The 26,632-nt window shown below is 35.8% G+C and overlaps 1 long non-coding RNA gene across 2 annotated transcripts in view; it reads left to right on the top strand.

The window, feature by feature from the left end:
* LOC108640652 overlaps window positions 1-9,248 on the top strand; it is a 33,973-nt gene extending 24,725 nt beyond the window's left edge. For both annotated transcript variants that reach the window (XR_001921337.1, XR_001921336.1), the window contains one exon: window positions 9,151-9,248. This is a non-coding gene — a long non-coding RNA (uncharacterized LOC108640652). The remainder of the gene's footprint in view (window positions 1-9,150) is intronic.
* Window positions 9,249-26,632: the final 17,384 nt, after the last annotated feature.

The following is a 26,632-nucleotide window of genomic DNA, read 5'->3' as shown; positions in this document are numbered from 1 at the left end:
CTCGTGTTTCTTTTTTCCAGTTTGCTCAGCTATTCTTAGAGTTCTCCACATGCTTTGCCTCTTTGTCAGAATGCTTTTTCCGAACTCCTTTTCCTATCTGCCCACTACATTTTTCTTTGCCTGACAGTCTTGAACTCTTTGCTCCCTGATATTTAAGTGAATTCTGGTCCTTATTCCCTCATGGCAATCTGTGCAATTGAGATGAAGTATGTAGATTATTAAATGCAGGTCTCAGTTACAACTGTATTTCAGCTTTGTTGGTCTGTTGTTTGATATGTAACCTTCTGCTTTCTGTGTTGCTCATTTTTGCTCTGAAGTCTGAATTACTGCATTTTCATGCCACTCAATGTCCAAGTCTTCATGATCTTAATTATTTCTACAATCTTCTGGAGAAATGAAGGAGGAAAGAGAGTGGTTTTATCCATATAAAATAATTTCGGGATATACAAATTGAAAAAATCCAACCCTTGGAATCTAATTTTTCAGAGTACTTACCATTATATGCTGTATATTAATGTCTGTATGTTGAAAGTAGAACTCTTCCGGATTGCATTTCCAGCTATGTTATCAGCATTTTTGCAAAAGATATTTAAGGAATAAGCTGGGACAGGATATGTGGGGGCACAATTAATGATGCTTCAGAAAGCCTTGGTTTATGTGCCTTATCAGTGTTATTAAGGCATGCAGGAGGACATAATCCAAGTTTTGCAGGGAAGCTATCACTTGTTTTGATCATGATACCTTCTTTTCAATTGTGTAGTTGTTTATTACACAATTTCCAGGTGCTGCAGCAAATGAAATAAAAATTCTACTTACAATCATGGTTTTCTATCAGAGCAGATTCATCCAAAGTACCAATTGAATCTGGAGTTTCCTGGGAAAGAATAGTGGATGTTCATGATGTACCATAGTGTTGTTAGCCAAAGGTACAGGGAGGCAGAATCACTTCTGGATTGGTGGATATAAATCTATTTTGAATGTAGGATATGCAATCCCAATAGAATTGTATTAATGTATCAAGGTAACTGTGATAGCTGAAGTTGAAATGTTCATCTGTGACAAATAACTACTTCTCTGTTCTAAACATAAACTTTGGAAAAGTATTAAATGCTAAGAGGACTTGAAAAAATAACTGTAGTGTTACACAGTGGAGATGTAGTGCACTATGGATGTAGTTTGGATGTAATTGTTATAAAAAATCAGCTGGCATAGTTTGCTCATAAGCAGGTCTTTGACAATAAAGATTGATTATCTGAGGTTCTTTGACTGAGGCACCAAGCAGCAGGGTTCGATACAAAGTATGTTTACTGGCTATGGAACTTATAAGTTGAAATGGGTGTAACTGACCTTTGAGCTTCTGTAGACCTGAGACACCTCTTTCAACATAAAAGGTATGATTTAATAAACAAAACAGAGTTGTCTAGTGGTACTTGAAATTTCCTACCACATTTAACCTAGCCTCCAGCTGTCATGAAGGACTCAGATTTCTTCTAGTCTCATGTCTGCCAGCCCCAGGCCTCTGATACAGTAGGTGTCTGAAATGTCTGTGAGCTACCAAGTCATAGTTTTGTATACATTTTTGACCTGATTTGTACATATTTTGGTCTTTGAGTGGTCCTTTCCCAGAATGCTCTTCAAGGCTTAAATGATTTGAAGCTCAGAGATCTCCTGAATTCGGGAGATATTTCACCTAGAGAATTTTAATTTTAGTAGCCTTTGGTAGATTTTTGCTTCCCCATTGAATATTTTGGTCATTTTTGAGTGAAATCTAGCATTCATGATTCTGTGGATGTGTTTGAAGGAGTATCTTCTTTTATTTGTTTTGAATCTTCTGTTAACTATTTTCCTTTATTTTTTCTTTATGGTTTCTTATTACTTCTATTGGAAGGGACAATAAAAAATACTTTGCTGTCCACCTTCTTAAGGCTACTTTTAATATATGGTCTTTGATAGGTCCCCATCTCCTTTCTAGACTAAAGAATCCTGGTCATTCTTTGTACAGAAATTGTGCCAACTTTAATCCATTCTTTGTCCTTTTCTGTACCTTATCCAATTATATTTTATTCTTTTTGTGGTAAGAAGGACCACTAGATTTATATATTATATTGAGATTGGAGCTGTGCTATTTATGTATTCTGTGGCATTATGTATTCTAATGGCATTATTCCTTTCATAATAATAATAATCATTGTATTTTTTCTCTGTCTTCATTTTTTTTTTTTTTACTGTTTTTAAGCGTGATATTTCCAGGGGGTGATCTGTTATAATTCCAAGGTCTTGCTATTAAAGAGTATATATTTCAGAATCTATAACTGTATATGTAAAGCCAGAATTATTCTTCTTTTGATCTATGAATTTATATCTGTCTATATTGAATTTTTCTCTGCCTCTTAATTGCCTAGTTAGACAGTGTCATGATATTTAAAACAGTAACCTTTACTATCAAAAGTGAGCAAACTTTGTAAACTCTCAACCTTCTTTCAGATCATTTATGAATCTGTTGAACAGCACAGATAGCAATACAGGTCCCAGTGAGATGCTACAGTTTTCACAGTGAAAACTGACAAGGAATTCCTACACAGCTGTTCCAGCAGGCTCTCCAATGGACCCACAGCTGGCCAAGCTGAGCCATCCAAACAAGCATGTGGCATCTCTGTGATAACATATTTAAAAAGGGCAGAAAATAAAGGAGAGAGAGAGAGGAGGAGGCAGCAAAAACAGGGAGATAAGCAGCAGAGGTAACATCAAGGTCAGGGGAGGAGTAGATGTGCCAGGTGCTGTAGCAGATATTCCCTGCAGCCCATGAAGGACCCACACCAGAGTTGATTTTCCTGACAGAAACTGCAGCTTGTAGAGAACCAACACTACAGTAAGAGAGGAACTGCTGTGTACTGGCTGTAACCTCCCATCTTCCTCTGCACTGCTCGGGTGGGGAGAAGTCATTCACTAATGTGACAGCCAGTTATCTAATGGAGATTAGACGAGGTATTCCCATTATCATTTTCTGCCTCTTCATTCTCAGTTCATATGTGTATTCCTGATTCGCATAACTCATTTATCTGACTCAACTCTAAAACTTCTGTAGCTTTTGTCAATAAAACTCCAGTAATGCAACCACTCTGTCCTATGTACTTTGGTGGTAGTGTTGACTGATTTAACTTCTTCCATGAAGTTCCTGATATAGCTATAAAGTCAGTTTTCTATTTGAATCTAAATGTTTTAAATCCCCTATTTTTACTCTTACAGAATTTTTATAGAAACGTAGATATTATTTCAATTTCATGTTTTCTTCTGTACTTGTGATTGTTATTCATATTTTAATTTTAATTTTACTCATCTATCTCAGACTTTGAGGTTTAGTGAAGAAGTAGGGGTTTATGCAGTGTTTTTTATGAAACAACTCTTGAGAGATCTGTTATTCTGGATGCTTCCCTTGCAAGGGATGCAACCATTGTTGACTTAACTGGAGCTAGTAGGCTTTTAAAGAACAAGCAATCTCATTCTCTCTCGACTTCAGAAAAAATTCTCTTGTACAGATTCTCTCTACCACCAGTTCTTACTATATCCTTCCTCTTGTTGTCCTTTATTCAGGCATGTGTGGAAACTTCTGTCTGAACCAATAGGTGGTACTCAAAATACTTCAGAGAATACTACCATAAAGCTTCTGGTATTTAGTTTCCCCTAGAACTGCAGGCATTTTCCCTTTGGTCTGTTCTCCTGCTGTTCTTTGCATAGCTGATGGTCTCTTAGCTTGTGAGCACTGGTTCCTTCCTAGCATTGGCCCTGACCAGTCACTGCCCTCCTGAACCTGAGCCGGGCCATCAAATGGTACCTTTGGATGTCACACACTTACTATTAAACTGCAAACTAGTTTTAACCTGACTGTAATATGCTAATCCTTTCACTAAAAAAAAAAACACAACAAACAAACCAAACAAATCTGCCTTCAGACTTCAGTTTGGGAAGTCAGCTTTTTATCTTGCAAACTTTATTTCCCACTAGTTACATGATAGCATATTTTCAAGGTAGCCTGTTGTCTATATAAAATGTATGTATGCAAAACCGTAGATGATTGTCAATAGATGGTGTTATTTGAACTATGGTAGAATTTATATTTCCAGCAAATGCTGTGCCAAATAAGTGTCCAAACTGTGATAATTTTTAACCATATAAAATCTTGGACAGATAATCCCATTCTTCATCTTTGACTAAAAAAAGCTCACCTAGTGTGCAGTTTTCTGGAATGAAAGAGCGTTCATCCCTCAGTTTCCTATGCCTCTTCAAAGCTGAAACAGTTTGGAGTTACCCGGTTATTCTCTCCTTCACCTACCTTCTGAAAAGCAGTACGTAAATGAAGGTAGTAATGCAGCTATTCTAATGAAAACTGCAAATTTTGTAGGAGCCATCAGATGTAAGGCACGAAAATAGCTTAAACCCGTCTTCCCCTATATTCATTTCTATCCTCCTTCTGAGAAATTTATAGTTATGGGTAACACAGAAATATCATATTGTATGTAGTGGCTGCTGTGGCATGATTTATGATGGTGTTCATCCACGTGTATACGCACTGTTCTTTTCAAATAACTTGTTAACAACAATAGCTTAGTTTTTGGCTTAATATAAAAGTATCATCCCTTGATAATGTAAGTAAAAGTTCCTACTTATATATATTAAGATTTTGTCTGACCAAATCTCCTATCACTAAGGATGATCAAACGTGATAGTATTCCAAACATGGCTGCTGGTGATCCACCAATATTTTTTTCCCTGGTTGTCATGTAGCAGAATCCTTTTTAATTTAAGTATTCCTGATAGTGCAGTAAGTGATACAGTAAGCAGGGTAAAAAAAAAAATCACTTAGTAAAGACTCTCCTCATTACATTATAATGTCTTAAAAGTAAGTCACCTTAGATCTAAAGTGCTTTACAGGTAGCCATTTTAAAGACTTTTATGAATATAATCAATGTAATTCTCAATGGCTATATTTCTAATAACCAATTTGCTGACTTCATGTTCTTGTCAAGATAATTTATATACATATACACCATATATTCTGTGAAATTTTTCTTTGCCCAGGTGAGCATTTAATCTTCCTTTCTCCCTAAAGGAATTATCCACATCCCTGAAATCAGAGGATTCTCCATTTATTTTTCCCATCTGTCAGACCTTCCAGTCTTAAGACCTTCAGTCATAATGATCATCTTTTCAGCAGAGGGCAGCATATGGCATTCTCAGAGTCCATCAGTTCCACTGTTTAATTGGCAGTAGAAATCACTGTTGAGCTAAAGCTGATTCGGAAGCTTTTCCAACTCTTCTTGACTCTTAGGCAAGATTCAGATTTTGGTATCTTTTGTGACTATATAGAATATTTCTCAGGGGAATGGTCTGTAGTAATAAATCTGTTGAATAAAATGAAAGTTGTTTTTCCATTTTCTTTATTGTTACAAGAAAGCAATACTTCTCTGGTTGAAATTTTCTTACTAATGATAGTAAAGCGTACATTGTTCCAATAAATTGAATGGATTCTGAATAGTTGCATATCAGATAATTTTCATTGTTAGTAATCTTAGACCCCTGTCTTCATAATAATGGTAAATCTGTTAGGGGGAGAAAGGCTTGGCAAACCATTTGCTATTGGGAATCAGACAGCCTAACACTCTGAGATACTGTTTTACAATGATTTCAAAAAAGAAGCATTTTGTTTTTTAACAATTTTTTTTCCTTCCATTCTGTGTAGAAAGAAGAATAAGTTTACATCATGTTTTATTATTCACAGTTTTTTTTAATTATATCACAGTTTGCTCTTTTTTCTTTCCTTTTTTTTAAGTAACAACTAATGCTTTCTGATTTCCATATGTTCAAAAGTTCTCAAAATGACAATTGATTCTTTTTGTGTGCTGCAGAGATTTCTTAATAGATTAGGAAGTTTAATACAGTTTTTACAATATTACACAACCTCTCTTTTCTGTAAGCTACAGAATCATAGAATAGTTGCAAAGACTTTTGAAAGTCATCTCATCCAATCCCCCTGGAATGAGCAGCTACATCTTCAGCTACATTAGGCTACTCATAGTCACAACCAACCTGGCCTTTAGTGTTTCCATGGATGGGGCATATACACAGAACTGAATGGAACAATTGATTCTTGTAACCTTGATGGTGGAATAAAATAAGAGAAATAAAAGTTTTAAGAATTGCTCCAGATTTTTTGTATGGTAGCTGTGTCAGAATATATTGTTTTATTATCCTTCCTGAAGTTCTATTTTGCTGTTAATTGAAGTATCTGATGTTTTTCACAGAAGGGAAGAAAATTTGTAGATGGACTATCTTTTGATAAAACTTAATGCTAGCAAGTGGCTTGGCAGTGACTGAATGCCCAAAACTCAAATGTAAAAATTGTTTGTTGCTCTATGTACCATACTACCATGAGGACTATCATGAAAGACATGTTTCTGAATTACTTTAAGGAAAAAAACCTCCAAACTAGTAATTTGCATCTCTAAGTAGTCAAGATGGTGCTGAATTGATTGAGTTTTTCTACAGAGAAGACCAAAAATCTGTTGACTCTACAGTAAGGGAAACACATTCTAAATATACATGGTTGACATTTAAGCCAAAACCCTGAAAGAGTCTTGGATTAGCTCACACTTTGGAGGGCCAGATAGAAGTTTGTTGGACTAGTAGAAAAAGGGGTTTATTCTAAGTGCTTACGTTGTTCATCTTTGACTAGGTATTCAGACTGCTGAGCTTCATGCAAATATGCTTTTTGGATACGATAGTTAAGTCTCTAGCAAAGTTTCATTCTAGCCCCTTAAAAACATTTGAAGCATTTGACCCAGTCATTCAGGTGTTTTCCCACTGTTAATGTAATCCATGTGTGTACAGTTCCACTATGTCTCCTATTCTGTTTCTTTTTTCATATTTATTTATAAACTTTTGTTTATATTTTCTATATAGTAAATGGGTAACATTAATTTGTCTGGCCCCCCCTTTTTTAATTTTATTTCTTGTTCTCATTTCCTGAAGTATCATAGTCTGGGAGAAACTGTTCTTTCTCCCCTTTGATATCCTCAGATATCTGTATCCTTTTCATAAGAATTTTTGCAGCCTTATTACTGGCTAGCTATGAAGCACAAAGAAGTGAGTGTGACAGCCTCTGTAATTTAGAACACTTAATTTTTCTATTATATCATCCGCTGAGTGATAGCATAATTTGGGCAATTTTAAGTGTAGCATAACCACCCAGCGAGTGGTTAAACCTCTACAGAGTAGCATGTCTGACATACGGCTTGGCAGCTGGAATTTACTCTCTTAAAAAACCCAAAAGATCTCTTGGAGGTTGGAATGCTTCTTGATCAAAACCAGTGTTTGTGGTGCTTCAGTAAAGAAATCACGGAACCTTCAACCTATTGTTTCAAAATATTTGAAGTGTTTATGCTTCTGCATACACTGGAAAAACGTTCTTCCAAACCAAGATTTTTGAGCTATTCCTCATTTTTAACTGACCCTGAGGTTAACATATATTCTGAAAGTCCTTTAGAACAAGCTCAGGAGGTTATTGAAGTTATGCTGGATAAAATGTTGTCTCAAGGCTTTTTCTGGATTTTCTGAATTTTGTCAGAGCAGAGTGCAAGTGCTTAATACTGGATATAAGTTTTCCATTTTCTGTACCGTCCCATCATGATCATTGTTAAATAGTTTTCAGCTGTCATTTAAGACTTACTTAAGGTTATTTCACGCTACTTTAACAGTGAAAAATTACTTAAGCAGGGGTTTTGCAGTTTTGTTTCTGGGAGTACCCACTCTTGGCAATTAAAGAGAACCTTGAAGTAGGATAGCTATGGAACCTTACTGAATTTTGAATTCTAGCTTGCATAGCTATGTCACGTTTGCTTTAATCCAGTACAGCCACTTCATCTTCGACCTCTCAGCCCTGCTACTCAAGGGAAACATACAAAATACCTTCAAAAGATAATTCTGGAACTAAAATTCATAACTCTGGGCACTAAAACCCATGGACTCAACAGAGACATTGAGTTTATGGCGCATTATATTTTTTGCCACCCCAGTATCACCTGCACAGACATGCTCCACAGACAATAAATTACTTGTGTCTCTCTTGCTCTCTCTCTCTCTCTCTGTCCCATAGGAGCAAACAAATGTATTGTCTTTCCCTTTCTAATATTTCTCTGCCTCATATTTATGAACTATCTTATCTTTTAGTTAATTGAATTGGTGAATTTGATTAAATTAAAACCAGAACAATTGTTCTCAACTTCAAAAGATTACTAATTCTACTTCAGACTGGAAGAAAATCTTGGATGCTTGAAAGCTTGTCATTTTCCCCTCAAATATTTCATTTAGTCTAATAGAAGATAGTAACACTTATTATAAACTGTACGTATTTGTACTGTTCCACCAACGTGCCTGTAACAAATGTGGATAGAGCCTTCCCAAATCTTCGTTCGCGAAGCCTAGCCATGGATGAATTTGTACTGTTAGAACACATGGCTAGAGCAGTAGTACTTAATTCACATTAACATGCTGATTACATGCAACTAATTTCTCCCTTTTGGTTCCAGAAGTTTTATAGCCATTCAGTCTCTTAATAAACAGTTTGGACAGTCCAAACTCCTAAGTATCTGTATTTTTGTATTTTTAATATTTTCTATTTATTATTTTTGTAAAACATTTTAAGACTGATCCAGATGAGGAGTAATGTGTTTGTCCCGTTTCTTGCTTTAAAACAAAAATGGAAGCAACTAATGGAACGAAGTCACTTGATCACAAATATCCCTGTTTCCAAGATGAAACACTAACTACAGAATTTACTAATTTCTGAAGTTTCTTGGTACTCAGTATGTCCTCTGAAAGGGTGATAAACGTCAAGCTGTATCCTCAGTAAATGAACTCTATACAGTTTCTAGTACAGTCAATAGTGCTTTGATAAAGCTGGAAGATTCTGAAATGCTGACAGTTTCTAAGATAATCCTTTAAAAAGTGGTTGCCAGTACCAATAAATTTTAAAACAAAAAATATATTGCTCAGAAAAAATGCAATAAAATGATGTGTGCATTATTACATGCTCTTCATGTTGGAGATTCTTCAGTAAAAAACCCCCAAAATAAGCAGCACATACTGTCTCTGCAGGTCTAAGACATCAGAGGAGATTCTTCTGAATACACCCTTATGGTTTGGTGCTTATTCTTAGCTGGGAGAAACAATGCCATATATTTGGATCCTGTCTCTGTCTGGTTTTATAAAACATCAGTCAAACAAGGGAAAGAAAAAACAGAAGGTACAGTTTTTGGACTCATGGCATTATGACATACTATCTGAGTAGGCAACACAAATAGCCTGCGGCATAGATCGACTTTAACTGTGGTCTTGTCATGTTTCATAAACCAGAGCAAAACTGGGCTTGGTCAGCATAAGATACAAAGCCTGTAAGAAAACTGTTCATAATTCAGAAAGTGGTGCATGTGCTTCAACTTTTTGCAGTTCTTTTAAAAATTGTGGAACGTCTCATTGCACGTAAAGGGGATCATTTTTTTTCTCAGTGGAACATGATACAAGAAGAAAACCAAGTCTTTTCCCTAACACCTCCCCGTCAGTGTTTTTTCTCTCTTTTTTTTTTCTAGTTAGATTTTGTTGGTTTTTTTCAACATTTTTGCATATCTTTCTGGTGGTAATCATTGTTTTTTTACTTTTAAATATGATTGAACCATATTTAGCTTCAATGACCTTGAGAAGTTTAGGTTCACATGTGTCTACTTTTCTGTGTGTGACTAAACAGCAGTACTGTCCTTTTTTCATGTGTATGTGCCTACCTAGCAAAATTACAATTCAGAGACATAAACATGTTGCATAATAACTTCAGGAAGCTACTAATTCATTGAAGGATTTATTATTCATGTTTAAAATTTAGTGATTTACTTAGTGATACAAACACTACTGCTATAGCATTGCTTTTGCTTGGTCTAGTGAGTAAAGACCTTTTACAAATCCAGTATCAATCCTCTGTCTCCTCTTTTGATTAATACAGAAACTGTGTATAATTTTTATTATATAGTAATATCTCATACTCCTAAACCCAAAATAACAAGAGTTGGATTTTCAAATTATTTTTATTTTTTTTTGTAATTAAATTCTGTTAATGGAACACAAATTGTATGTTTAAATGATACTGTGTATTTCATTTATATTTTTATTCAGTATTATATCAAGTTATTAAAAATAAACCTATTCTGTTCTTATATAAGTGTAGTTCAGAAATCTCTTAGATTTTCATTCTTTTTCTGAAATTTCAGTTGCACAATACTACTGTATTTGTCACGCTGAAAAGAAAAATTTAAACCCATCCTTTCCTTCTTCCTGGTAGAATTTATTAAATTTGTGAATCTTCTCTCTTGATAGGTTAATGAAATTAAATTGCTTTCCAGTGTATAAAAGTAAAGTTTAATCTTTGCTGTTGAAACCAAAGCATTTGCTTCAAAATCCATTGTTGAAGAAACAGGATTAGGACAGGTTGAAGCACTGACCTGCACAGGATCTCTCACCCTGTATAACATTAATAATGGATGTCACTATTTACTAGTCCTCAAGAGCCCACTTTATAATATATTGTATTTGCTGTGAAACTTGAATAGAGGTAGATACTGAAGAAAATGTCTTGTATACAATCAGCCATATGTGAGTTTACTGTTATAAATTGTGAATTCTGACTACTTTCAGGCCTGCTTTCAGGCCCTTCTTCCTAGCCTCTAAAAAGACCTCTCACTCTATTTACACTTTAGTCAAGTAGTCTCAATTTGGCATTTTTTAATGTTGGATTTACGAAAATGTAATACATTGTATGTATGATTAACTCGAGGTTAGAGATTTCTTAACAAGGTGATTAGAGTGGAAATGTCATCGTCTGGCTACTTCCTAACATCCTCATGGAGGTATACATGGGGCTGGAATTCTTACATCCACAGCAGAGAATGTTCTCTTTGAAGGAACACACAGTCTTCTAAGTAACAGGCTTTAACTATCCCTGTGGCTCAGTAGGTGCAATTAGTTCCTTTGTGTTTTCTAGTTTCAGTGGAACAGCAAGATTTAGAATCATAGAATCAACCGGGTTGGAAAAGACCTCTGAGATCATCAAGTCCAAGCCTTGATCCACTACTGCCGTGGTTACAAGACCATGGCATTAAGTGCCACATCCAGTCTCATCTTAAAAACCTCCAGGAACAATGAATCCACCACCTCCCTGGGCAGCGAATTTCCAATGTCTGATTACTCTCTCTGTAAAAAATTTCTTCCTAATATCCAACCTAAACTTCCCCTGGCAGAGCTTAAGACTGTGCCCTCCTGTCCTACTGCTGGTTGCCTGGGAGAAGAGACCAACCCCCATCTGGCTACAACCTCCTTTCAGGGAGTTGTAGAGAGTAAGGACGTCTCCTCTGAGCCTCCTCTTCTCCAGGCTAAGCAACCCCAGCTCCCTCAGCCTCTCCTCACAGGACTTTTGCTCCAGTCCCTTCACCAGCCTCATTGCTCTTCTCTGGACCTGCTCCAGCACCTCGACATCCTTCCTGAACTGAGGAGCCCAGAACTGGACACAGTACTCAAGGTGTGGCCTCACCAGTGCTGAGTACAGGGGAATAATCCCTTCCCTGGTCCTGCTGGCCACACTGTTCCTGATACAGGCCAGGATGCCATTGGCCTTCTTGGCCACCTGGGCACACTGCTGGCTCATGTTCAGCTTCCAAGCCTTGGAACTAAGGATTTGGTTCCAGGCTGTAGAGAAGGGCTACTCTGAAGGTTCTGGAGTCTTCTCGTATGTTCTTTACAGCCTGGTTAAATTTTCCTTTTCACTTGTTCTCCTTGTTTCCTCTTTCAGAGCTAATATACCTGCCCTAGGTCTCTTTGCACTAATCTGTCTCTCCCTAAATCACTCAGATGTCATCTGATGATGGGCCTTTCCAGACTCACTTTCATTCCTGACCTTTTTTTCTAGTTCTGTTTAACCAATTGTACTTTGAGTCACTTGAATCAACTGACTTTATATCAGCTGAGGTCCCAGTGAGTCCAGCTAATGAATATAATCTCTTTATTTTAACCTGTCACACAGACTATGGTGTAGTGGTTCTTCTGTACCCTCTTTTGATTTCAAACAATAGTCTCACTGCCCTGGTGCTCAGTTCTCAGCCCTGGCCATCCTAATCAGTCAAAACCAAGGCCTCTAACATAAATCAGCAGCTTTACTTATGTCCAGCCTCAGACCCTTGCTATCCATTCTCCCATTCTGTGCCACACACATTCTAGGTAGACTGATTTTGATCTTTTGTTCTGGAAATGTTTTATTCTGCATTAATTATACAGGGTGGATCTATATTATCAATATGGGTTTTTTTCGTTAATTCTCTTTGCAGCCCCAGTTTCTCTGTTTGCTCCTCAGCCTTTGGCTTACTCTAAATATAGACCAAGCACATTGCCCCAGCTCAGTTGTGGAGATCAAAATGGCTCTAGAGTACATTAGAAATGATAGGAATAGACCTTGGATGAAATCCATTCTGAATCATGTTTAGAATAGATTGAGCTGGAATGTCTTTTTTTGCTTTGTTTTGTTTTGTTCTGACTCAATCACCATACAACTAAATAGCCCGTACACAATAGACTGGCATAAGCAGAAGAAACACCAAGCCAAAAAACCTTTAGCCTCATGTATTGCCATGGATAATACTTGATGAAATTATCGTCTTCTTACAGGTAGGAGCTGAAACGTAATCTTTTGTAATCTTCATGGCTTCCTTTCCATTGATTACTGGGATTCATTTCATAGGGCTGTAACCTGATTGCTTAGCTAGACAACAAAAATAAATTGCAGTTCCCAATACCTCAATCCTTGGTGTTCCAAAAAACCCTGAGTGGAAAACCAGGAGTGTCCATACTGCATAATTAAGATTTGAGGAGGGATTTTAGAAATTTAGGTTGCATATGTCTGGCTAAAAAAAAAACCTGTAAAGCTCTGTCTATGCTTCAGATAGCAATCACAACCCAGAAACGCTCTAATGTAATTAGTAGGGATTCCATATGAGTGGCTTTACTAGGCCTTTTCAGAAGTACCTAGCTGGTAGGATCTCACTCAAGATCTGATTTTTATCTCTACCTGTGCAGATACCTCAAGTATATTTTTTCAGTAGGACAGTGTTTATTAAAGGTCATAGGTTTATATTATTGTGGACTGCAAGATATGAGATTAACTGTTTTTTAATGTTGCACCTTAATTTGCATCTAACAGTAAAAAGAGCTACTATTAGGTATAGGGTGGAATTAAGTCACTGGGTGCTTTGTGTTAATTCTTGGTCTTCCAAAAAGGATGCAATTGAAAGACATGGCCGAGGAAAGACAGATGTATATCTTCAAAGATTAGATTGATACAATGGTTTATTTCTACATATTTATATAGTCCCAATGATAATTTATATCTAACTGCTGTTTTAAAAGGCTATTTGAATAATAATTGCTGCAAACATTTCAAGCATATAAATGAACATGGCCACACATAACATGCAAAACTACATTGTCCCATTCATTACAAAATTAATTTTTAAATTCTGCTGCTGTACAGATCTTAACAGGTCAAATGTTCGTTATAAACATAAATGAATGGGAATGTAGGTGGAAAACTTATTGGATCTTTACCACTGTTTACATGTAATAGCACAGCATATTACTCAGGATGATTTTGTTATTTGCTACTGTCATATTTTTAAAGCCAGGATCTTGTGCCTAAGAGTTAGCATGTACGGAATAAACTTTCAGCCGGGTATTAATATTATCTAATTAAGATACCTGTAGTATTTCTCATATGCATAATCTTGACTTTGTTATCTTTGCTGTCATTCATTTTTCTAGGCAATTTAGGATTGTATCATAAGACTCCATTTTAACCTGGTATTTCATAAAATATATTACAAAAGGACTTAGACCAGATATACAGATATTTAGATTAGTCATTGTTATTAAAATTGCTATATGTGCAAGTGGCCATCTTCTATTTTGATATCAAACACTGAAATTTTTAAGAGAATGCCATTTGACCTTCAGGTCTAGTGAACAGCTTGAGATTAGAAAATCACTGGATATAACTAGTGAAACTTATACAATAAAACAGGAGTGGAAAAAGGAAATAATCATGTAACTAAGACTGCAAAACAGTGTATATTTTTATTTTTTAATTTGTATGAATAAAATCATATAGTATCACTTTGCTTTTAGATACTGTCAAACAGGATAAGGCTCTTAGCATCCTCAAAATAATGTGTTTTGTTTTACTTCTTTTTAGTTTAATATTGCAACTGAATAAAAATTTGTAGGAATTTATTTTTTAACCAAAGAGGGGAAAAATATAATACAGCCACCTCTGGGTAAACTTCATGGTGAACAACAACAACAAAAGAAGATGCTTGCACTTTTATCCCTTGTGGATTTCTTTTTAATATTTCAGAGCAATGAACATATGGCTGTTACTATCAGCACTGGTGTATTTGCGGCGATGCCTATCAACATCCACCAGAGAGCAGGGCAGCTCCAAAACCCACATCTTTTATGCTGTGGAAATTGATGGAGACAGCAACACAGCCAGCTTCTTGGCCAAACAACATGGAATGCAGTTCATTTCAAAGGTCAGCGCATATTTAAACTTGCTTCATTACTCCCACCTTTATGCTTGAGATTTTCATTTTTTTAAAATCAGTTTACCTAGAGGTTCCTTTAGAGACAGAAAAATGAAAGTGCTGAATCCTATTTTCATTTGGGGATATCAAGCTTTTTATCAAATTATAGAGGTGGCGTTTCAGAATATTTCATATCTGATCAGAAGGAAAATCCAAAAATAATTTTCTCTTTATTCAGGAGTCTTTCAGGCACTGGAACTGTTTTATTTATTACTTAGTATTGTGCTCCAGTCAATCATTTTGAATTCAGACAGGAAAATGGAATTTTTATTTTTAAAAGGAAGAAATCCTGAGGAAAAATGCTATTGGAATAAAGCAGATTTTATTATTTAAAAAAATGAAAATATGTCTTCTCTTCCTCTGCTGTTTTATTTTTTTTAATCACAGTGCATTAATATGAAGATGTATATTAAACATAGGATCCTACATAAAATCATATTTTAGTCAATTAAAGGCATTTTTTTCAGAGCATCTCTACAACATGTATCACTGAGTTTGAGAAATTATGGCCTTGTAACACAATAAAGGAAAAATGTTTGTTTTTCTTTGAACTAGTATCTTAATGCACATATTTTCTGTCTGCGTACTGTGTATGTGTGTATAAACATGAAGTATGTATTTATATTGCATTTTGCTTTATTTCAAGTTTCCTTTGAAAGCAGGTTATTCCTGAGGTTTATGTTAGTACCCTGGGACAGAGCCTGAATAGAAGAAACACACTGATATCTTTCAGTCACAGTGACTGGTCTATAAAACTGGACACGTATATCAGTGAAATAGTGCTGAATTTTTCTGTTCCTTCTAGTTTAGAAACACACTGCATCAGTTGTAGTAGATCACAAATAAATTATTAAAACTTTTAATATGTTAATCTGTAGCAGCCTCCATTCATTGACCTGAAAATTCTCTACCAATTTTAATGAATTAAGCCTTGAAGTGCTCCTTTTGCTTTTATCTCTGCTTCTCAGATGTGAAAAGCAGAGGTACAGTAAGTAAAACAATTTGTTCAAGATCCACACAGGAGGTCCGTGGCCCAGCGAGAAATGGAAAAAACATTTCTGAATTTTCAGTCCTGTGCTCTAGCTGTAAGAAATTATCCTAAGAGAGAAAATGTAATGAGCTTATGAAGGAGAGGCAGTGCAATACATGTACTTCAGCAGCCACTCTGGTGTACCCTAGGCATGGAAATCACTGAATGGCCCTGAGGAAAACTGCACTCAGTTTTCTGTTAGAATGACGATGACACAGCCTTCTCAATGTGTTCCCCTTGGTGTATAAATATTAAAATACTGTATGGTGTTTTGAGGATATTGATTAAAAAAACCCAACAAACAATTCTGAGATATTAGACAGTGAGTATTTCTTTAAAGGATGAGTTTCTTGGTCGGGTTGCTAAAAAGGGTTTCTTCAGGATTTGAGTAGCATGGAGGTACTTTGTACAAGGGGAATAGATGACAGTTTCTGTTGCTATATAATCAGGGCGCTATTTATAGCTAGGTTGATGGGAAAATATTTGGTAGCATAACAGAACCAGTCACAATGTATTCTTTGTTCTGTAATATTTATCAAGGAAAACACCTTTCTTTATTACAGTGATTATGAGTAAGAAAAAGAAAAAATTGAGAGAGAAATGCAGGAGACGTAGGAAGGGTTTTCCTCCTGTGAATTTCCATTTTGCAACCTGTTGTATAAGCAGCACCTTTCTAGGCATTATCATTTCAAATATGGAAAAAAAGCTTCTGTGATATTTAAAGCTTATGGTCTTTAAGCCATGAGGAGCACTGGTAAAGTATTAAAGATTCAAATATGATTAAGCTTAATATTTTTTAAAACTTTTTGTTGTCTTGTAATAAGCTTACAACATATGCTATGTGATAAGACAAGATGATATTACAATATTATTTTGAAAAATAAACCTATAAAAATTGTTGTCACTAAAATTTTCCTGGGTAGTCAGAAGTATTAGTAGTATTACAGTTAAGAGCTATCCTATTTTAGGTTCCCATGTAACAAAGCATTTGAAACATATACTTAGGTTCAATCCTTTTCAGAAAAAAAAGTCTTAATCATGTGCCTAAGTTAAATGGGATCTAGGCATATCCTTAAGTGCTTTACTGGATAAGGCTGGCCTACTGAATGGGGCTCTTGGTGAAAAAACAGTTTTGTACGTGAAAAGTGATATCAAAGACTGAAAATGCTATCTTTTAAATATGCTTCTGTCACCACAGGAAACAGACTCCTGTAGAATAGTAATTATGTATAACTGTGACATCCTTGCTTCAGCATGTTAGCTGCAATTTAGAGTTGCAGTTTAGAGGCCTAAGTTCCCTTTGGCATCAGAGTTCACTTTTGCTGTGATACAGTGGATAAAGGCAGTGAGTTAAGTGTGTTGCTTTGGAATGCTTCCTCTTATTAAATAGCATTACTTTTTAATATGCAGATGCTTGGCAACAAAGTAGGAAAATTATAAGTATGAAAAAGGCTACCGACTAGGTATCACACTGGAATGCACTCCTGAATGACATTTAGCGTATGAAATCCAAAATGTTAAGCTTTTGACATTGGTTGCAGTAGTATTTCATTTGACATTCTGTACCAGCTCTAACTTACTAATAGAAACAGTATAGGTGAAGAAGTTTTTTTAAACTTACTGTTATGATTTTTCTTAAGCTTAAAACAACTGACTTTAAGTTTCCGTAATCAAAACACTCATTAAATGCTGCAAAGGTACATCCAGCATGTACTAGCAGTCTCACTCACTCTAACCTAATCAAATTATTTTGCAAAGAAATTCTTACTTCGGTTCTAAGTTTTGCATTTCTAGGTGGTAGCATGGAACTTAGTAAAGATTAGACAAGACAGCAGATATTATAGTTGTATGTCAGAGCTATACATTAGAATCAAGTGTATGTTAGGATTCCTTCACACTATTGTATTTTGAGTCAGCTCAATTCCTTTATTTTTGTCACTATTGTGATGCAGACTGCACAAGAGTCTTGCCTCTACTGCAGAAAGGACTTTTTATGTTACTAAGAGGTGGCAGAAATAGAGGATATAGTGCCAGCTACTTCAATTTCATTCTCTTGTTTCCTTCCCCACTATTTAGGACAGAGGTTGTCGAGAAGAAATCCTCTTTGGCATTTCTCTAGACTCAGAGGAAAGGAGGTGGCAAAAGAATAAAACTTCAAAAGGGAGTGCCTTCACACAAACTGTGGGTCATCAAGAACAGTGTCTTTTTTGGCTGAATAGGGCCTCATCCTTACCTCAGTGAAGTCAACAGAAAATCTCACGTTGGCTTTTAAGAAAGTGTAGAAGAAGAAATGTTTCTATGTAAATGTATCCGAGTACCAAATATCACCAGTACCTACACGGTATGAGAGACTCATGAAAATGAAGTGAAAAAATTGCAGATTTTATCTCAGTCTTTTAGCCCTCCAAAGTGGTATGTTTGGTGTTCTATTGTACATTTTACTCCTGTGCAGATACAAAAATGGGAAAGAACACTGGGAAAGCTATACCTGAAATCAGTTTATACTCTATTTATTTAAAGAAGCAAGGATCTTAAACAAATAGTTTTAATTGACACCTCTCTTAGCTGAGATTTTGAAGTGAACACCAAGTTTTAGGGATATTACAAAAGTCAGATAAAAGAAACATATCAAGCTTTTCTATGGGTGGATTTTATTTTATTTTTTTTTTTAATTTGGATTAATAAAAGTTTTGTATAATTGTGAATTTGAATCTCAAAGTGAAACTAGGAAAGCTGAGTAGTTGTGGAAATTAAGTTTCCTGACAATTTTATTACTGATGCATGAATTGCTTAAAACCTCTGTTTAATTGCTGAATCACTGTGGTGGGTTGACCTTGGCTGGATGCCAGGTGCCCATCCAGCCACTCTATCACTCACCTTCCCAGCTGGACAGAGGAGAGAGTAAGACAGAAAACAACCCATGAGTTGGGATAAGGCAGTTTAGTAAAGCAGAAGCAAAGCAAAAGCTTGCACATGCAAAAGCAAAGCGAAAGATAGCAGGGTTTATTCTCTACTTCCCATGAGCAGCGATGGTTGGCCACTCCTGAGAAGCAGGGCTTCGATACGTGTCATGGTTCCTCAGCAGGCAGCCATTGGAGACAATGAATGCCCCCCTTCCTGCTCCTTGACTTAGCTTTTATATCTGAGCTGACATCACATGGTCTGGAATATCCCTTTGGTCAGTGTGGGTCAGCTGGCCTACTTGGGTCCCCTCCCAGGATCTTGCCCTCAGCTGAGGAAGGAATGTTACAGTGCTGATGCTGTGCTCAGCAGTAGCCAGAACACCGGTGTGTTATCAACACCCTTCTAGCTACCAATGCAAAGCACAGCACTGTGAGGGCTGCTATGGAGAAATGAACTCCAGCTCAGCCAGACCCAATACAATCAGTTTTGAAGATTTTGATAAATACATACAAACATATGTATATGTAGATATACACAAAAGTGTAATGCATAGATGAGTGTGTGCTTGGATACACACACCCTGTAGGTACTTATCTAAGTGTATAAATGCAAGTATGTTACACATTTAATTTACAACAAAGTTTCCGTACTCCGTCAGGTATTTATTTTTCATCAGTAAAACTCTGAAAAGTACTATATAAGAAGTATATGATATTTGAGTTATATCTAAGAATTTGATAATGTACACTGGGAACATCTGCAGTGAAATTCAAGGTCTTGATGTTCCTGAGCTTGTATAGAAACTCCAAGCAGGTCTTGGATTTAAAAAAATAAAGATTTGAAATGAGTTATTCTGATCACAAGTCAAAAATTGATTGTATGTCTGTATATATATATGTATTTAGAAAGTAAAGTCAAGCTGGGCATCAAACCCCACTTTTAATAAAAGTGGGTTTAATACAGATACTTTCTAGGAATGAAAAGAAGAATGCTGAATGACACTTTGACTGTGAGCAAGGTTACAGCCATATTCATATTTCATTTTTATCTCTATTTTTTCTTTTTTCTCTATCCTCTTTTTTTTTTTAGTTGCCCTTTCTCTTTCATTGTCTCTTTCATTCTTGTCTATTAGAATTTCATTTTCCATTCCAGAGAAATTTTTAGTGATTTCACGATCATTTCTGTTTCCCAAAGTCTGTATTTTGTTTACTAAGTCTCTCTGGATTTTTTGCAAGCTGTAAGCAGACCAGATATAACATAATGTTTCTCAGTGTATTTATTACTCTTATTTTATGATAAATCCTTTCAATATTCCTATAACTTTAAAAGCTGAAGTACACAAAATCTAAGGAAATTGTGTAAATGCTTCTTGCTGAGCTTAATAGATCCCATTCAGGAATGACTATTAATTTGCATGACCTCACTCTATAGGCAATTGTTTTGAATCAGATATTTCCCTCTCAAGTTTTACAGTGCACCTTTAGCGTATTGTATTTGCTCCAGAGTAAGTTATGGGATGAGCATTTGTCCCCTGAGTAATTATTTCCCTTAGTCTACTGCTTTTATTTATATGGAAAAAATACCTTACATTTAAATTACTACTTTAAAATTTAATTTTTCCATATGTGGTTGTTACAGAACACAAAGTGATACACCAAGCTCTTTAAATGGGGGAAAAAAAGGTATTTGTTGTGAGTTTGAGTTATCAGTGGAGTCAATTCCTTTACTTTGGATTGATGTGCAAGAAAATTTAGGATTTTTTTTAGAAGGAAGTGGGTTCTGGAATTGTGACTGATACTTCTGTTACTCTTCTCTCTGCCATCCTGTGGAGCTACCAAAGTGTCCAGCGAGTTTTTTTGTTCCTCTTGTGGCAAAGCAAGGAACAATTCCTGCTTTGCACTGAAGCCTGAAAGTAGTAGTGACTAGGGAAAAGCACATCTTAGGTGGTGATGAGTTTGTTGATGAATACTTCATGATTTCAAAATACTATCAAGATTTTTAACAAGACATACTAGAGAATGAGCTGTCATTGTTTTTCACTTGTTTACATATGTGATCATAGAATCATAGAATATCCTGAGCTGGAAGGGACCCACAAAGATCACCAATTCAAACTCCTGGCCCTGCACAGGACAGCCCCAAGACTCACACCATGTGCCTGAGAGCATTGTCCAAACCCTTCTTGAACTCTGTCAGGCTTGGTGGTGTGACCACTTCCCTGGGGAGCCTGTTCCAGTGACCAACTACCCTCTGGGTGAAAAAGCTTTTCCTCATATACAACCTAAATAGTATAACTGATGTTTTCTTTAGTATGGCAATTGCTAATTCGTCCTGGTTTTGTTAAAAAGTGATACTTTTCACAAATATTCTGCTTCTGGAGTAATGTTTTCTTTCAAAGAAAGGCATGTTAGTGTATCTATGGCATAAAATTAATACCCTCTTAGACCATTTATTGCAGTATTATTATTTTGTGCAGCTGTAAAATAGGAGCATCTGTTCTTTTAATCTGAACTAAAAATTCTCTTGAATCTCTTTAGCATTGTGAGTTGTAGATTCAGAAGGATTGTACATCTTTTCCATGGTTTTCTCTGTGCTGTGTATCACTACTCAGTTGCATATGTGACAACAGCTAATGTATTCACCCTTCTACCAGGTGAATGCTCCTATGCTTGAAAAGGGCTTTACAAAAAGGCAGAGAATTATGAGCACTTATTAGTTATTACCAATTTATGCTAATATACAAGGGAACTAATCATTTAATCATTCTGATTGAAATGATGAGCATGATTCACAGGAGATGTAACTTGGTATAAGCCTGTGTAAATCAGTGAAACTATACTGATAAGTGCCAGCTGAGAATCAGGTCCTTTATTTGAATAATTTAATGGTAAGCTGACCAGACCATTAGAGAATACAGTTAATAGAACAATCCTGTATTGAAACTAGAATATAATATGGAACCTAGTAAAGTTAGATGAAATGTTTAAATATTTTTTTTCTCTCTATTGCCCTGTGTAGTAGACAGGTCTTGGACAGATCAAGTTTAAGCTTTGAAGTTAGTGGCATACCACAGTGTGGAAAAATATTCGAAAATATATTTTCACAATACTGCCAAAACAACCCAATTTTTGATGACTTTTGAAAAGAAAGTAAAAATATTCATTCTACCTGTGCAGTAGCTGATATTGTTTGTTGTTCTGTCTGTCCTTAATCTTACCTGGTCTAGTGTTAAAATAGTAACTACAATGCAAAAGAAAGATGAATGAAAAAGAGAAAATCAGTGTGATTCAACTAGATCTTGCTAATGAAGGATGTTCTCCATTAAATATATTAATTTCAAAATCTGGATGCCTGTCATTGTAAGGAAATAGTATAAACATGGTTACCAGTGTCTTATTTTTTTTTGAATGAAAGTATCTTAAATAAAATTATGATATTACAGACTCTCCCTGGACCTACAACAAATGTTTCTTCTCACTTCACATACCTCTGGGACTGTAACACTGGAAAAAGCATGCAAAACTCTATAAATTTGCCAGATGCTTGGTACAGGATTCCTGGCATACATTTGATACCTCACTATTTTTGTCCCTAGAAGGAGAAAAATTCAGGATAAATTTGAATTTGGTTTAATTTAAACATAGTAATGAGCATAGTAATATGCATGTCTATTTTTTCAGTAATTGCCAGAGGTGTTTAGCAAACTGATGTCAATACATTGTTGTGTGCATGTATTGCATACATGGAATCACGTGGATTCCATTTATGTATGGAATGCATGGTTGGCCAAGTAATTTGTTTCTATCAATTTACTGTGGAAAGTCTTCTGTAGAAAGTGAAAGTGATACCTCAAGAGGCAGTTCATGATTTCTTAACAGCAGTTTGATTTTAAGAGTTTTTAAGAATTCGGATGTCAAACATTTGAAGTTATACAGTTTCCTGCATCTTTTAAGTTGTTTTACAAGACAAATTTTGCACCACTGAGATCCTGTTTACTTTTGAGACTGCACTCATAGGCTGTTTTACTTTGTAAGTTGATGTAATGACAAATTTAAGCTCTGTAATACAGATTTTTAAGAAAGTAGTGACTCTAAAAGAACAAGAAAGGATTGCTTCACTTGAACAATCATTGTAATGTTTTACAGTACTTCACTTAATTGTTTAATCATTACAATACTTTTTATTTGTGTAGCATATTCCATTCAAGACTGTAAAGATTCCTAAACAATTTAAAGTTTAAAAGAGTTTCTGAACCTGGATCAGTGTCACTGGAGCTCTGAGACATGATTTCAACAAATTTTACCCACAAGGATTTTTGAAGTAACTAAAAATATTTGTATCTTTAATTTATGTTCAGAGCATAGGTTTAAAGAAAACTAAGTTGGGAGATGAGTATGAAATTTGCACCGTGTTTGCTTCAAAATGAAATATCCCAGGAAAGCAAAAATTAATTTCCTAATGTGCAAAGGTCTTGCTTTTTCTTTTTAAAAGTTAAAATTTATAAAATAAAACTAAAACACATTAAAAAATATCCAAATATTAGGCAGAAATTTTACATTTTGTCTTGGACTTTTTTTTTTTTTAATTTTTACAACATTTACAGAGTTACAGCATGATTGAGATTGGAAGGACTTCTGGAGGTCATCTGGTCCAAGTCCCCAGCTCAAGCAGGGACACATAGAACCAGTTGCCCAGGACCGTATTCAGACAGCCTTTGAATATCTCCAAGGAAGGAGATTCCACAATCAACCTGGGTGACCTGTGCCAGTGCACGATCATCCTCACAGTGAAAAGAGTGTTTCTTGCTGTTTAGGATGTTCAGAAGGACACTCCTGTGTTTCAATTCGTATCCATTGCTTCTTATCCTGTCATGAGGTACCACTGAAAAGAGCCTGATCCCCTCTTTTTCATTTCCTCACTTCAGATAATGGTACACATTCCCCTGAGCCTTCCCTTTTCCAGGCTAAACAGTCTTAGCTCTTTCAACCTTTTCTTGTAGGAGAAATGCCCCAGTCACTTTGACCTCTTAGTGGTGATTCACTGGGCTCTGGTAGCTCCACATCTCTCTTCTACTGAAGAGCCCAGAACTAGACACAGCATTCCAGGTGTGGCCTCACCAGTCTCCTGGAGTCTCCTGGACCCAGAGTCCTCACTCCTTCTCAGTCCTCTTCCTAATTCTCTTCTTCTGACCAGTCAACAAAAGTTTCTTGGGTTTTTTTCCAGCTCTGGTTATCACAGCCATTTTATATATTGATAAGATCAATAATTTCAAAGCCACAATAATGCTGTAATAGCAGATGCTGGAATAAAGTCCATAAGTTCCATTTGCTACTGTTTCTTAGGAGACAGTGCTAGTGAAAATACAAATGAAAGTAATGTTTTAAAGAGGAAGTTTGGATAGTCCTTAATTGTCTGCCCTAAAAGCAAAAGCACAATGGTAGGGAGAGACTGCAGTAGTCTTGAGAGGATAATAGCTCAGAAAAGTTATTGCTTCTTTGGAAATTTTGATTGAAATAATAGTAGTATAAATGTGATGTAACATTTTGTTTAATATTAAACTACATTGAGCTAAGTGAATTTACAGTGATAAGACAGATATTTTTCTTGCTGCTTTGATTTGTGTACTTAGAGAGTTTTCTATATATGGATCACTCTTCCTTCCCATCAAAAAGGTTTCATCTGTCAGAGTCTGTGTAGACAAAAAGGAAGCAACAGACAACAGGATTTTTCAGGTAGAAGCACAGTAATAGGTAAGGATGAAAATATTTCAGTATCAACTGACATGAAAGTTTTCTAGAAAAAGATTCAGTAACAAATGTCATCTTCTACAGCATAAATCATCATCACCATCAATGAGGTTCTTTCAAGAACTTTCTTTGCCATACAAAATAGCAGCTGGGATTATCTAGCATTCCAGGGATGCCGGGGAATACCTTCTGATGCCAAGGAAGAGGTGGTTATCATATGTACCCAAAAAGTGAGTGTACTTGCAGGTATTATTACTTTTTCTCGTGGACTGTAGAAAGAACAAGAAACCAAAGAACCAAGAAACCTAAATGGTTGTCCTTGGCCTTGGTTTTCACATGCTGAAATCTTTCTGGAGAGTCTCAACTGGTTTCAGCATCACCTGAAAAAGCTGTTTTGCAATCAGGATTAAAACTGTGTTTGTCTTTATTGACACATGTTAGCATCTTCAAAGATTTACATCATTCCTGATCTGTGAGTATTTCTAATCAGTGTGTCCAAGTGTGCATATTATAGCATGCACACGCATGCACACACACACACAAGAAAACAAGCACCTGTGTATACTTTTACTTGCACTTCTTTTGGGGACTAGCACAGCTTTTTGTGCCCTCTCTACGTGTGATTAAATATTAATTAGGCTTCTAATATAAGCTAGTGAGTTCACAGGCCCAAGTGCTAAATAAATAATGCATGAGGTACCCGAAGGCTCAGCCCGAGAAGCTGATTGGCCACCTTGGATTTGTATAATTATGAAGTTTCATTATTAACAGTGGAAGCAGTGGAGAGATTTGCCTAGCTTGAGGGACTTTGAAAGCATAAGCTGTCTCATTAGGGAAAAAGGGAATAAGGCATAATATGCAAACTTGTTAGTAAAAAAAAAAAAAGGAATAAAAGTTAAGCATAGCTCTTTAATGGGAGTATTTTATATATATATATATATAAACATTTCTAAGTTTATAAAAAGACTGAAATTCAAATAGGTGCAGTCTATATTACAGTTATTTAACAGTTTTGTTTGCAAGAGGTCTTGCTTAAAAGCTTTTGTACTTGGTATAAAACAATCTTTAATATTTTACAGAAAAATCCACAGGTAGCTTAATGGGTTCTGCAAAGTGAGAGGTATGGAGGTGAAAGAGAATGAACACAGTCCAGGGTTCTTGCTAGAATGTGTGTTGTGCATGCAATTAAATCTCAAGGTCAAACAATTTACAGACAATTACTTTTCTAACATCTCCAGAAATGCCTGCTTACACGTCTTTAATTTTAAATGATACTGATATTCCAATTCTCCCCAAAGGTTAATGCTGACTAAATCCAGCTGTGACCTGACACGATGCGACAGCACAGTGCCTAATTATCCTCTGGATAGTCATTTACTTTAAACCATTAAAGAAATAGGCTGAGAGGAAGATTTAGGACCCAGAAAAAATGTTAGCCTGACTTTTTTCTTCTTGAGGATGGGCTGGGCTGAAAAATAAAAATAAAATCTTGCTAAATGTTAGCCATTTGCTTTGATGACAGAAAATTGTTCATCCCACTCTGTTTTTTTTACAGGTTAAATTGCTAACTAGTTCATTTTATCCATTGCCTACGGCTGGCGCTAAATGTCAGTGACAAATTTTGTACTTGTCTTGAAGAATGAATTAAGTTATGCACAAAAGCTCTAGTGCTTTTTTTAAGATGAGTGAATTGCAGAGAGAAAAAAAAAGTTGCTCATTTGAAAAAAGGATTATTTCGATTAAAGGCCTTTTCTATTGTAGTGGAAGACAGGTAGTGGTTTAAGATAATTCTGACAGTTACCTCCCACAGAGGCTGCAGTCCTTTACTAGAAATTTCTTTAAGAGCACTTGCATCAGATTATGCACTATGATTGTTATCATAAGACCATTTGTGACAGTAAAGGGGGGGGAAACAATTACAGAAAATGTCAACTATTATTCATTAACTAGGGTAAAACTGGTCTTTCTTCAGTGAGGTCAGCATTCCATTGCCTTTGAAAAACCTTTCTGTGGTTTGTAGCAATGACAATTAAAAACCCTACCAAATGTTGGTAAGAATGAACAGTTCATTCAGCAATTTATATTGAGAAGACCTGGCACAGTCTTCACAATACATCTGGTTTTCAGTTGTCTGGCTCTGGTAGCACCCCGTTATCTCTGAGTCAATAAAGTATCTAAGAATGATGGCTACCATCGTAGTGTTTGAAGCTCTGTACTGGTTTATTATC

Source organism: Manacus vitellinus, unplaced genomic scaffold (assembly GCF_001715985.3).
Source record: "Manacus vitellinus isolate BGI_N305 unplaced genomic scaffold, ASM171598v3 scaffold_4_pilon, whole genome shotgun sequence".
Classification (NCBI taxonomy): Eukaryota; Metazoa; Chordata; class Aves; order Passeriformes; family Pipridae; genus Manacus; species Manacus vitellinus.
The sequence above is the reverse complement of the archived record's forward strand: the minus strand, read 5'-3'. Positions and strand labels throughout refer to the sequence as shown.